The 11,769-nt window shown below is 38.8% G+C and overlaps 1 long non-coding RNA gene across 1 annotated transcript; it reads left to right on the forward strand.

Moving 5' to 3' along the window:
• The first annotated feature begins 246 nt into the window (after window positions 1-246).
• On the forward strand, window positions 247-11,291 carry LOC137169428 (uncharacterized). The gene is made up of 3 exons (XR_010924458.1): window positions 247-7,326; window positions 7,422-7,692; window positions 9,009-11,291. It is a non-coding gene; the product is annotated as an uncharacterized lncRNA (long non-coding RNA).
• Window positions 11,292-11,769: the final 478 nt, after the last annotated feature.

Below are 11,769 nucleotides of genomic sequence, written 5' to 3' on the forward strand. Positions count from 1 at the left end.
TCCCACAAGAATCCCCAAAAAATGTCAGCCTCTAGCTGCAACCAACCTGCAACCAGCCACCAGAGCAGTTATGACAGTATAAAAAAGAATAAAAAAAGACAACAGAATTACTAGCATTATGTTCAAAATGAAGAAAATAATGTTTATTCATATTAGAACTGCATATTTATATATATAAAAAAACAGATCTATTGTTAATATGATTCCCGTCCCGCCCGCTCCCGTTCCCACAGGATCCCACAGGAACCCTGTTACCCACAGGATTCCCAAAAAATGTCTTAGCCTCTAGTCCACACCTCTCCTCCTACAGTCTGTAAATTCTGGATTATTATCATTACAGGTGCTGGTGGTATGAACATGCCAGTTGTTTAATCCAGATAACAGATAAATACAAATACTGTACAATATCTGTACTGTACATTGCACTGTTCTCTCAACAGTGTTTCTGCAATCTCTGATTGCACGTCAACAAGACATCATATTCTTACTTCATCAGTTATAGGCCTTCATATCATTCCCAAATCATAATATACATTGGTTTATCATAATAGTCAAAATAATTTTTGCTGTTTTTATTTAATCTGAACATGTGTAATGTGTGGCACACTTGTCTTGCAAGCTCTTCTACTGATTCATATAAAAAGGCCTACATGGTTGCTTTGTCCAACAATCACATTCACACTAACTCTATAATGATGCATGTTACTTATCCAGTCACTTCAGGCTAGTCTCCTCAGATTGAAACAAGCCTGTAAATTGGTGTTACATTGGTAACCATGGCAGGGATTGTCTAACACTTGCAGTTTTTTGTTCTGCAAAACAAAGTCCAGGACTTTAATGGTTTTAACAGAACCTGTTTTTTATTCTTTATCCAAAAACCTCAAGGCTAATTGTCTTATTATATTATTATATGCTATAATGTATGGTATACCATATAATTCAGATTAGTCATTTTTAGTTAATTTAGAGGAAGATAGAACCCAGTGTTTGCAGTTTGGTGGTTTGTTTAGAGCATTTGACCACTTTATAGCCTTAATTTTTGTAAATGAGCCTAGAAGAAGGCTCTATTTATTTGTCATTGTCAATGTTAGCCTATTCATTCATTTGAGCCTATTATTAGTAGAATATCAATGCATATAAAAAAATCAGCAGACTGTAAACACACATTTACAACACATTGCAGCCACCTCTAAACATCCCTTAACACCCCTGGACCACCCCAGTTAAAAATTCCTAGAACTGCCTCTGTGTCCTGGTATTGTGCATGCAGGCTCAATATATATAATAGTATTATTATAATAGTATTATTTAATGAGAGCCTTAATGGAAATGAGCCATCGTAAATGTTAAAATGTGCTTTTCTTGCTATGACAAATGAAAATGTCTGCTGTGAAAAAGCTGCACTGTATGGACACATGATAAACACAAACATTTCGACTGCTTCAGGAAATTAGCTTCCATACATTGTGTTCACTGGATATAATTTCAGTCACAAAATATCATTTTACCTGTGTGAGAATTCTTATTCTGTAGTAGTTTCTAGTCTGTGGTGTATACAGTGTCTGAAAGAAGCTGCAGCAAGACTCTTTGACCCCAAACCACTCACTTTTCTTTGAATAGCTGAACATTTGCCTCTTTTTTTTGCTGCAAAACAAAAAGTAACAAATACAAACACCTTCAAGTGATAAACTTTACCACTGGATTTTAGTGAGAAAAACTACAGCAAGAACTAACAGCACTAACATTATTCTTATGTGCCTCAGGCTAAACTGTCAGACTGTCATTTTGTCCATTTCGTCTTTAACCAAATAGAAACAGGCAGCGTGTAAGTAATAAAAAGGATTTGCCTTGAGAAAAGGGTACTTTTGGATTGTTGTTGCGTGTCATAAGATGCAGCTGATCCCTGCTGCTTGAAGAAACACAAGACAGTCTCGTTTGTTTGCATCTTTTGCCCTGGGTGTAGTTTCAAGACAAATTCTTTCTCTCCATCTTTTAACCTTTCCAAAGTTGTGGCTGAACTCAAACTTCCATCAATTCTCCCAGTCTGCTCTGTGATTAACAACACCTGCAGGGTGCAAAACTGCGCTGGTGATGTCTGGCCCCTTTTCTGCAATGGAAACGATATATCATTGACAGATTTTGGGAGTGACTTAAGAAAAAAACAAGAACATTCCATTTTTATCTTTTTCATCGTGACTTTAATTCTGTCAGACAGATGAAAACCACAGAGACAATCTTAGCAGGCTTCAGCAGCAGTTTGACTCCTCTTTTGGAAAATCTTGATCTAATTTTCAGCTAAATGACCTCTAAACTTTTAAAAAAAAGCCTCACAAAATGTCTCTGAAAACATCAACAAATTGAACATGAAGTGGTGGGATCAGGTGATAATGAAATGCTGTTGTTAGGGACCAAGAGGCGAGACAATGAGCAAACAGAAGTTTTAGATGGAAGAACAGGTTTTTCTTTACCCCCAAAAATGTGAAAAACATTATAAAACAATAATTTAATAACTAGGCCTGTAAAATAGGTTTAACTGAACAAACTGACCTAACACCATGACACATAAGGGAACATATCAGTATATTATTTGGTTTGGCTTGTCCAAACCAAATAACACACAGGGGGGCAGACAAGATGGACACCAACTACAACTAAACACAAAGCAAAACTAACCAAACCCAGATCCCCCCATGACAATGAGCTGGCTCCAGCATTTAAGACTGAATCCAACTGTCCGTACTTCACCTCTTGCAGATTCGTCGATTTTGCAGGTGCGTTCCCACAAAGTCAGCCAGTACTAAGAACTGTCCAAAACCACAATTCATCCAGTCCACAAGGGGCCTCAAGCAGACTTACTGCAGACTTCCAGAGAGTCTGCTTGTGGTGCAGATTTAATTACTCACAATTCATTGTAGTATGGACGTGACATTGGAGTTTTTCCAATTGCCAACTAAAAAAACAAAAAGAACTTATTACAGCTGCAAGCAGTGAGGAACAGGTCATCACACCTCACATATCGGAGGGAGTGGCAGCTGTTTGATTGCTACTAGAGGTCAGTTGACACAGCTCTGAATTTTCTGGATTATTGGACACTGTGTGAATGGGTAAAATATTATTTCCTGTGTGCAGTATGTGGTGCTGGAGATGACATATTGGAAATTGTGTATACATTTGATGAACTATGTATCATTTAGGCTTTACTTCCTGTTGCCCGTAAGCAATTTTACACAAGTAAAATATTCATAAAATATGAATGCAGCAATATGTTTTCCCGAAGGCAGCTGACATGGATATACATTTTCATGGACATTGCATGTAGGAGATAACTATGACTTCCTGTGTTCACTATGTGGCACTAGACATGACCCACTAATTATATGTCATTTTTCTGTATATCATGTGTAGACCACACCATGTAAACCTCATGTAAATCAGATGATATTTGTCACATAGGGCTGATTTCCTGTTGCCAGTAGACGGTACTACACATGTGGGTCATTAATGCAGCAATACATCTAGTGGAGGTCATCTGACATATATATGCATTTTCGAGTCGATGTTGACATGTAGATGTGTTCAGGCCAGGACTCTTATCAAGCATCAACGTACATTCAAGTTACAATAACTTCCTGTTTCATGGCAAAACATCGAAATTTGCTGCGTCAACATTATGCAACAGCATTAAATGAAAACTCAAAAGCTTTGCCATTTATCATTGCAGAAGTCTTTAGATGAAACCATACAAATTTGAAGTTGCTCTGGTTTTTTTTCAAGGAGTTAAATTATGCCTGTACACGGACTGTAAATTCAAAATTGCTGGCTTCCTGTTGGGCATGGGGTATGGCTCTTTTGTAAGTCTGGAGATGTTTCATCTTCATCTTCATTCATCTACGTCAAATTTAAAGGTGGGGCTTTGACTTTGACCATTGTTAGGGGGTGCTATTGAGCCAACTTGACACACTCAAGCCAAAGACCCATATCAGACATGAATCTTCGCCACTTCTGATGCATGTGCAAAGTTTCCTGAGTTTTTGAGCACCCCTAACACCTCAAAAATGCAGTTGAATCAGTATAATAAAAATCCTAATAGTAATTCCTTCAAATACAATATGGCCTTCTTTATGATACCTCCTCATTTCATTACAAAAACCTAAATAAGGTAGCAGCTGGCTGGAGGGAGATCTTCAGGGAACTTGTTGTTTGTTTTTGTTTGTTTTCTGTCTGGATCAGCAGAGCTTGCTAACTAGCTAACGTTAGCTTGTTTTACAAAGTGGAGATGGTGGTATGATATAGTATGGTAACCATGATAGTGTTGTTGTGAATATGAATAGTTGTTGCTGTGCAACGTTTATTTACATCTGTTTGTACTCTGTACTGTGCAGCAGTAATATTTCTTTAATTTACTTATCACTATTTTACTAGACTGATCATTTACTGAACAAAGTATTCAACTGATGCTTGGACTAATTGTTTCAGTCATTCTGTATTTTTAGTCTAGTCCTCATTAGCATTCAACAACATTCTTAAACATGTTATTAAGGAAAATTATATAAGATAGTTGTCAATTGATAACTGTTTAATTTGATGAGAAAGAGATTAAAAAGAGAAAGATGACCAAAAAAGAGAAATAGACAAGATGTGCAATAATAATAATCACAAATATAAAAAGAAATATAAAAAGAAAAACACAAAAACACAGCACAAACACAGCACAATACAAGCACACAATTAAAAACCTTATAAAAGAAATTTACAAATAAATCATCCAAAAGGTAAAACAAGTGAAACTATTTAAAACTTGCACAACAGAGCTGTATTATATAAACAAATAAGACTAGTTGTCAGATAAAAATGTGTCTTTGTACTGGATTTAAAAGGTTTTAAAAGCATCAACAGTGTCAGCAGACTGAATACTAACTGGAACACTAAGAAAAACCTATCTGCCATGGTGGCAGGTGACCTGAAATTTTTATCAGCCACAGACTACATTGACCCTGTATTTTGCAGGTGGCAGATGGTCATTCACTGACTGCAGGTTTTCACCCTCCCACAGCAGCCTGCATTCTGCATCACCAGGCCTTGTGAGAAGGTTATGCAGAATACAGTCTGCTACAACCAGTGTGTCCATTTTCTCCACCGACGTGTGTTGTACGCTGCCAGCATACCAAAGGCCTTCTCCACTATCATGCGAGCTCCTGACAGCCTGTGTTTATATACGGCTCTGTCCCGAGAGAGGTTTCATCCTCCAAAGGGTTTCAGTAGAAATTGCTTCAGGGGAATAGCTACATCAGCCATTATGACATGTGGCACTTCCCCTAGGAACGCAGCGTCTGGCAGGGGTGTTAGTGGTGGTATATGGAGGGTGTTGTTGTCCAGCCCCCTGCACAGGGCAGAGTTTCTAAACACAGCACGATCGCTGGTTCTGCAAATATCCCCTATTTGAGTAACCAGGAACCTATAGTTCGCATCCACAAGGGCCAGAAGTACAATTGATAAAGTCCCTTTGTAATTAAAAAAAAAAACTTCCACTCCTAGGTGGAGCTGTGATTGCTATATGCTTCCCATCAAGTGCTCTAATGCAATTGGGAAATTGCCAATTCTCCCAGAAGCCCCTGGCCACCATAGCCCAGGTTTCTTCGGTTGATTGAAGGAGGAAGTGGTGCATCATGTGCTTTTCAATGTCCCTGGTGGTGTCCAGGATACAGTCTGATACTGTTTGCACTCTCACTCGGTAGGCATAGGTCATTGAATGCATGGAATCCCCTGATGCCATGTATCTGAAAAAGAGAGACCCAGGTTTAGTTGCATAGTCTTTGCTGTTGAATAATAATCTTTTTTTTCTTGAGAGATCCTGATCAATGCAGGAACATGTCACGTTCAACAGAATAAGAAAAAATGTGCTAATCGGTGGATCAGAGAGGGGTGGTAGGAAGGAATGGAGACACCTGAAGTCCATGTGGTTTCTGCTGCCACATTTCAGGGAAAGATGGTAGGATTATTTTTAGTGTATGCAGCTGTGGAAAAAGTAGAGTAAGTAAAGTAAGATTTTTTACTTAAAGGTTCCCTCTAGACATGTTTTAAGATGTATGTAAAATACTCTACTTTTAATAATAATTTGTGACTGATTCAATTTTTCTACAAAAAAGTGAAATTATCTTGTTGAAATCCTTAAATTCCCCCTCGCTAAAATGTCCATAATCTAGAAATATGCAAATATATTTCATCTCAAAGGTTTAACTGCTGGACACAATTTTTTTGGACAATGCATTGATTAATTATTTTACTGTAACATATTGCGCCATACCATCTACATTTAATGCAGCACTTCTGAACAAAAAGTATTGCAGATTTAATAATAACACACAGGGTTCTTGGACTTTTACTGCACACATATGACTAAAACTTTTAACTTTAACTTATAATTTAAAACTTTTAAAATCAGAGAGGTGTTACAGTGCCTCAGCTCCAGTCTCGAAGGGCTGCTGTAAGTTCTACAAACCAATTAGATGTCACTTTGCTGACATGAGTGTGTGTCTATTTTCAGTTCTAAAAGCAGACTCGACCAGGGAGATTTAGTGAGGACAGAGGAGGAGGAGGAGGAGGGAGGAGAAAGGTCTGGAGAGGTGGAAGTGAAAGATGAAGATGAGGACATGAGGAGAGTAGATATGAAAAGTGGGGAGAGAGCAGATAGGGAGAGGGAGGTGAGGGGAAATGGTGGGAGAGAGAGACAAGTGAGAGAGCAGAGAGATGAGAAAGAGAGGCCCCACTCCTACAATTCCAAAACAAGGAAGAAAGCAAATCAACCTCAGAAGCCCTCTAACGAAGACCTCTATGAAATTCTTAAGGCACCTATTCAACCTGATGGCCCAGATGAAATGTTTTTGCTACGTTTACTGCCAGAGTTCAAGCAAGGGCCAGTTGAAAGAACAGCTGTTGGCCACAATTTTAAATTGGGATAGCAACCAGGTTTTTCACCCTCCCACCCAAGCAAACCACTCCATCCCACCACACCACAGCCCTTACAACAACCCAAACAACACCACTTATGAATAACTAGCCTATCTTTGAATTGTATTCTCCTGTATTCTATGATATATTCATGTTGTTTATTACTGTATCTTAATGTATCTATTATTACAAGTTTTATTGATCGGTTTAATTGCCCAAATTTACTGGAAGAATTTTGTCTGGGATAAATAAAAAATAATGCTCATTATCCAAAACTTGTGTCTTTTCGATCTCCATTTTGCCTCATTTGGTTCTCTATAGGTGATCCATTGTTTGGATAGGTCCTGACCTACATAGGACAAGACCTCTTCTAATTGTGTACCACTCATCCTGAAATAATTGTGGAATTTTTTGCTGTCAAATGCCAATTCCTGTACAAGGCTATAGAAATCCCCCTGCTGTTTTCTCACCAGGTTCAGAGGATAGACCCATTGTCTTGTCCTGCTGGAGGTTCTCTGCTGGAGGAGTGAAATAGCAGCCACTTTTCTTTTCCTCAACTGCTGCTGTCTGCAAAAGGCTCCTATTTCAAGACATCAACAACAAGGACAAAGTCGTCTTTTCAACAATATAATAACATCTCTACAGACACAACTACAAATCAGCAAGGTCTCAGCACTGATGTTCATTTCTTTGGTTGGGCCTCCTTTGGACCAGTGGGATCCAGAAAAATGTGTCAGGAAATGGGTGCGTAAAAGAAGGTCAGCTGATCACATAACCTGTTGACAACCACTTGGCGACAGTGGCAATGAAAAACTCCCCTTTAACAAGAAGAAAGAACAGAGCAGAACCAGGCTCTCGGTGAGCGACCATCTGCCTTGACCGGATGGCTCTAACATTAAGAGACTTAACATTAGCTTGTTGGCTTGTTAGCTTGTTACCATTGGCTACCTAACATTATAACATATAAAAACACCAACTCATATGGGCAAGTAATGTTACATTCGCAATATAGTACCTAAAATAAGTTCCAGTTGCACTGGCACCAGTGTTACTCAAAGATATAACATTACCGTTATATAAATAAACTGTTATTATCTCGTTATAGTTAAGTGTATATCACTGCAACCGTGCATTATTCGAGCATGTTCAGTAGTGTAAATTGGAAGCTGGGCTTGCTTTTCACCACTAAAATAAATCACAAGATTGTGGTATTTTTAAAACTTAAGTATAATATTGTTTATAGTTGAAATAATCAATGTAGTTGGATTTTGGTGGCTTGATTCTAAGGTGGCACCCATCTATGGCTCCCAGGCATCATTTTGTGGCAGTCTTGAACAGCCTTGACCAACTTCAGCAATGGTGTTGAGGTTTGGGGAAAAGACAACCTTGTGTCTGTTCTTTCTGATGTCTGGTGCAATTTTGTGTGTGATAAAAATGTACAGTGGATTTTGGAACATCAAATACTTGAGCTGTGATGATACTCTATGAGCAAGCCAGTAAAGAAAAATCAGAAGCTCTAAGTGGTATCCCCAGCCATGATCTCAGTGCAAGTGGAGAGTGGTGAGTAAAATATTGAAGACTGCTCTGGAAATTTGGAATGTTGGTTTGAGATCCTCACATTCATCCAGAAATATTTTCAACACTGGTATGTTTGTGTTCAGGGGGGTGTAAGTAGCCCTTGTCTATTTTAAAAATAATTGTAACAATAATAATACTAATGACAACAACAACAACAACAACTGACATCATCATCATCTGTGAGACCTCAACAACCGTTTTGGGCTAGCACAAAAGTAATCATAGTAACTTTTCACAATCACTGCCAAACTCACCTGTCTTTCTTGCAGAGCAATCACCTGAATGATTGGGTCAGCTAAAAGCCTCTGGCATTGTGTAAGGATTAGAATGATTACATAAGCAAGTGCAGCAGCGATCACCGTGTACATGATTGTAGATGTCACTAGACTGTCGCTTCGAACATTTCTGCAGCAACGAATGAAACAGACTTGATGCCTGTCCATCAGTGCCTTATATAGCCTTGCATTCTCGCGCCCTTGCAGACTTGACGTGATGACGGTGAACACATGACAGTACATACGACTGAAGTCTGCGAGGGCTCAGTCCGCAGGTCCAGAGGGTGGACATTTGAATTCAGCCCAAGAGTCATCAGCCTTCAGCCACACCTTTTCCACCAGGAAAGGATGCCCCCCAACAACCATGGTAACTCAAGACAAAGAAACAAATGATTAATATAACAGAAAATTGCCTGTGTAACCCAATTTGTACACTCCATATAAAACAATGTAAGGTTAAAAGGGAATAAACAGATTCTAAGTCAAACTAACTGTGGTGTGGTGACTGCAAATGAAATAAACTTGTGTAGGAAAGCAAACTAATGAGGTGGGTTGGGTTATTTTTAATTGGGTTAATATTACCATGTGTGGCTGTGGCCATCACAGTTGTAATGGCTTCCAGATAAAATAACACTTCATCACACTTTCTTGCCTTAGATGCAGACTAATTGGCTTGTTTATCCGTTAAGGAGATACAGGACAATAGACATTCTATCATCACGTCATCCCTCATTACTTTTACTTGCTGAAGCTCACCTGATAAAGGCCTGTAACCTGAAACATTTATTAAACTCAATCTTAAGAGGCAGTGCACGCTCTCTCTCTGACCGTTTGCCAGCTACATTGATATACTGTGCATTTTACATTTGCATTCATCAACTAACCCATTTGAAATGGAATCTGGTGTTGTGTCAATAGATTTTAGATTTTAAATTCAATATGTGTTCCCAGGGACTTGGACAAAGGTTTTTCTGCAACAAGCAATTTCATCCATCTCCAGATTATGTATTGAGACAATCTCATGTATTAACTCAAGCATGAATGGTGACTGCTCCCTTGCTCAGAAAGAGGAAGCTGTGTCTCAGTGAGTATGCAGATTACACTGACTACACAGTGAAACATCTGCAAATGGTGCAAATGGCAGCAGCCCGTCAGGTCTTCAGCCAGCCAAAAATGAGCTTGTCACTCCACTTTTCATGACTCAATAATGCTCGCCAACAGCAGCCACTAGCACAACACTCACCTACCTGAACTCCCTCATTCAGGTTTATGCGCCTTCACATTCACTCCAATCTGCAAACCAATGATGACTAGTCCTACTGTCACTGCAAGACAGGAAATCTCCATCCAAACTCTTCTCCTGTATGGTCGCTCGGAGATGGAATGAGTTGCCCAACTTGACTCAGTCAGTGGAATTTCTTTCTATCTTCAAAAATCACTTGGAGACCTACCTCTTACAAAGGTACTTACTCACCTAATATGCTTTTTATCTATCTTTAGATCCTTATCTAGCTCTCTCTCTCAAAAAAAAACCCCCACCAAAACCAAACCAAAAGAAGTCCACTTATATGTTACTTCATGCACCTGCAAGCCTTGTGGCACTTGTGTCAGGTGAAAAGTAGAACTGAATGCTCAGGCACTTATTCTCAGATCTACTGCGTACCTCATTTAATCTCAACAAGACTTTTACCTGGTTAAATAAAGGATAGAAGTAGGTGTCTGCCAAATGAATAAATGTAAATGTAATGAGTTTATCTTCTCTATTATCACAAAGAGCACACAAGAAAATAAAGCAGTATTAATCGAGATTGCAACTGGTCCTCATATTAAATGAATAATGAGGAACAGGTAGAAACAGCATGAAAACAAGGTGTACTATACCGTGATATTACAGGAAGGTAGTTACTGTGTGGTCACTACTGTCTGTTTCACTTACTTTTTTAATAAGGAACTGCTAAAACAGAAAGCTGGACACTAGTTTAACACAAGTTTTGTTCATTTTCTGATGGATCTGGGAAAATACCTGCACACACATGCTGTTGCGCATACAGTATGTGTTACCATGGTTACTGGATGATCTTCATCACATTACCTAATTGTGGAACGTGATTAGAAGTGGTCATAAATGGGGGAAATTAAAACCCTGCTGTCTTTGGTCAAGGATGGTTTTTGCGTTAAATGTAAATAGCCTCCTTGATCTTTCTCCGCCTGTCCACTGATTCCTGATCAATGACCTTTGACCTCTTCCCAGATGAGACTGTGACCTACTTTGGTCTGGTATGCACAGACAGCTGATGTAATCTTCCTCAAATATTCATTCAGTTGCTTGTCCCGGGTCCTTGGTATTTCACTGAAATGGTCTTCTCTACAGTTGTCACATGCAATGTCTTACACCACTCCAGCCGTCCTATCAGGCGTCTTTATGGTGTACCAGCAGAAATCTTAAGGTGTGACTGATTATACTACTACATTTATGTGTATTTCTGACAATATTTTCTGGTATTCATTTATAAATAAATTGTCAGATTATATTAATGCTTGTTTGTTGATAAAAATCTCCTGCTGCAAGCTGTGGACAACGTGTGATCCTTTCTTGAAGCAACAATTTGACATTTTGGGAAATACACTTATTCACTTCCTTGCCTAGAGTTTGATGAGAGGATCAATACTACTGTCATGTCTGTTGGATAAATATGAAGCAAGAGCCAGCAGCCAGTTGGCTTATGCCGGCCTTACACGAAATGATGTTTCAAATTATTTCAATGTCAGAGTAAAATCATGAGAGTTTTGCTAGAGTTGTGGCACACTCCCGTCATCTTGATCGTTTGGTTTAAGGAGGTCAAAAAACTCAGTCTGAGCTGTCTCAAGTCAGTCTTTTTCTTGTCTTGACTTTCCAATAAAATCAAACATGTTTAATATTATCGTAAGTCTTTAGTCTTGGTTCATGCAAATAGAAAAGTTCAATGAT

The sequence above is a fragment of the Thunnus thynnus genome, chromosome 18 (genome assembly GCF_963924715.1).
Source record: "Thunnus thynnus chromosome 18, fThuThy2.1, whole genome shotgun sequence".
In the NCBI taxonomy this organism is placed as follows: domain Eukaryota; kingdom Metazoa; phylum Chordata; class Actinopteri; order Scombriformes; family Scombridae; genus Thunnus; species Thunnus thynnus.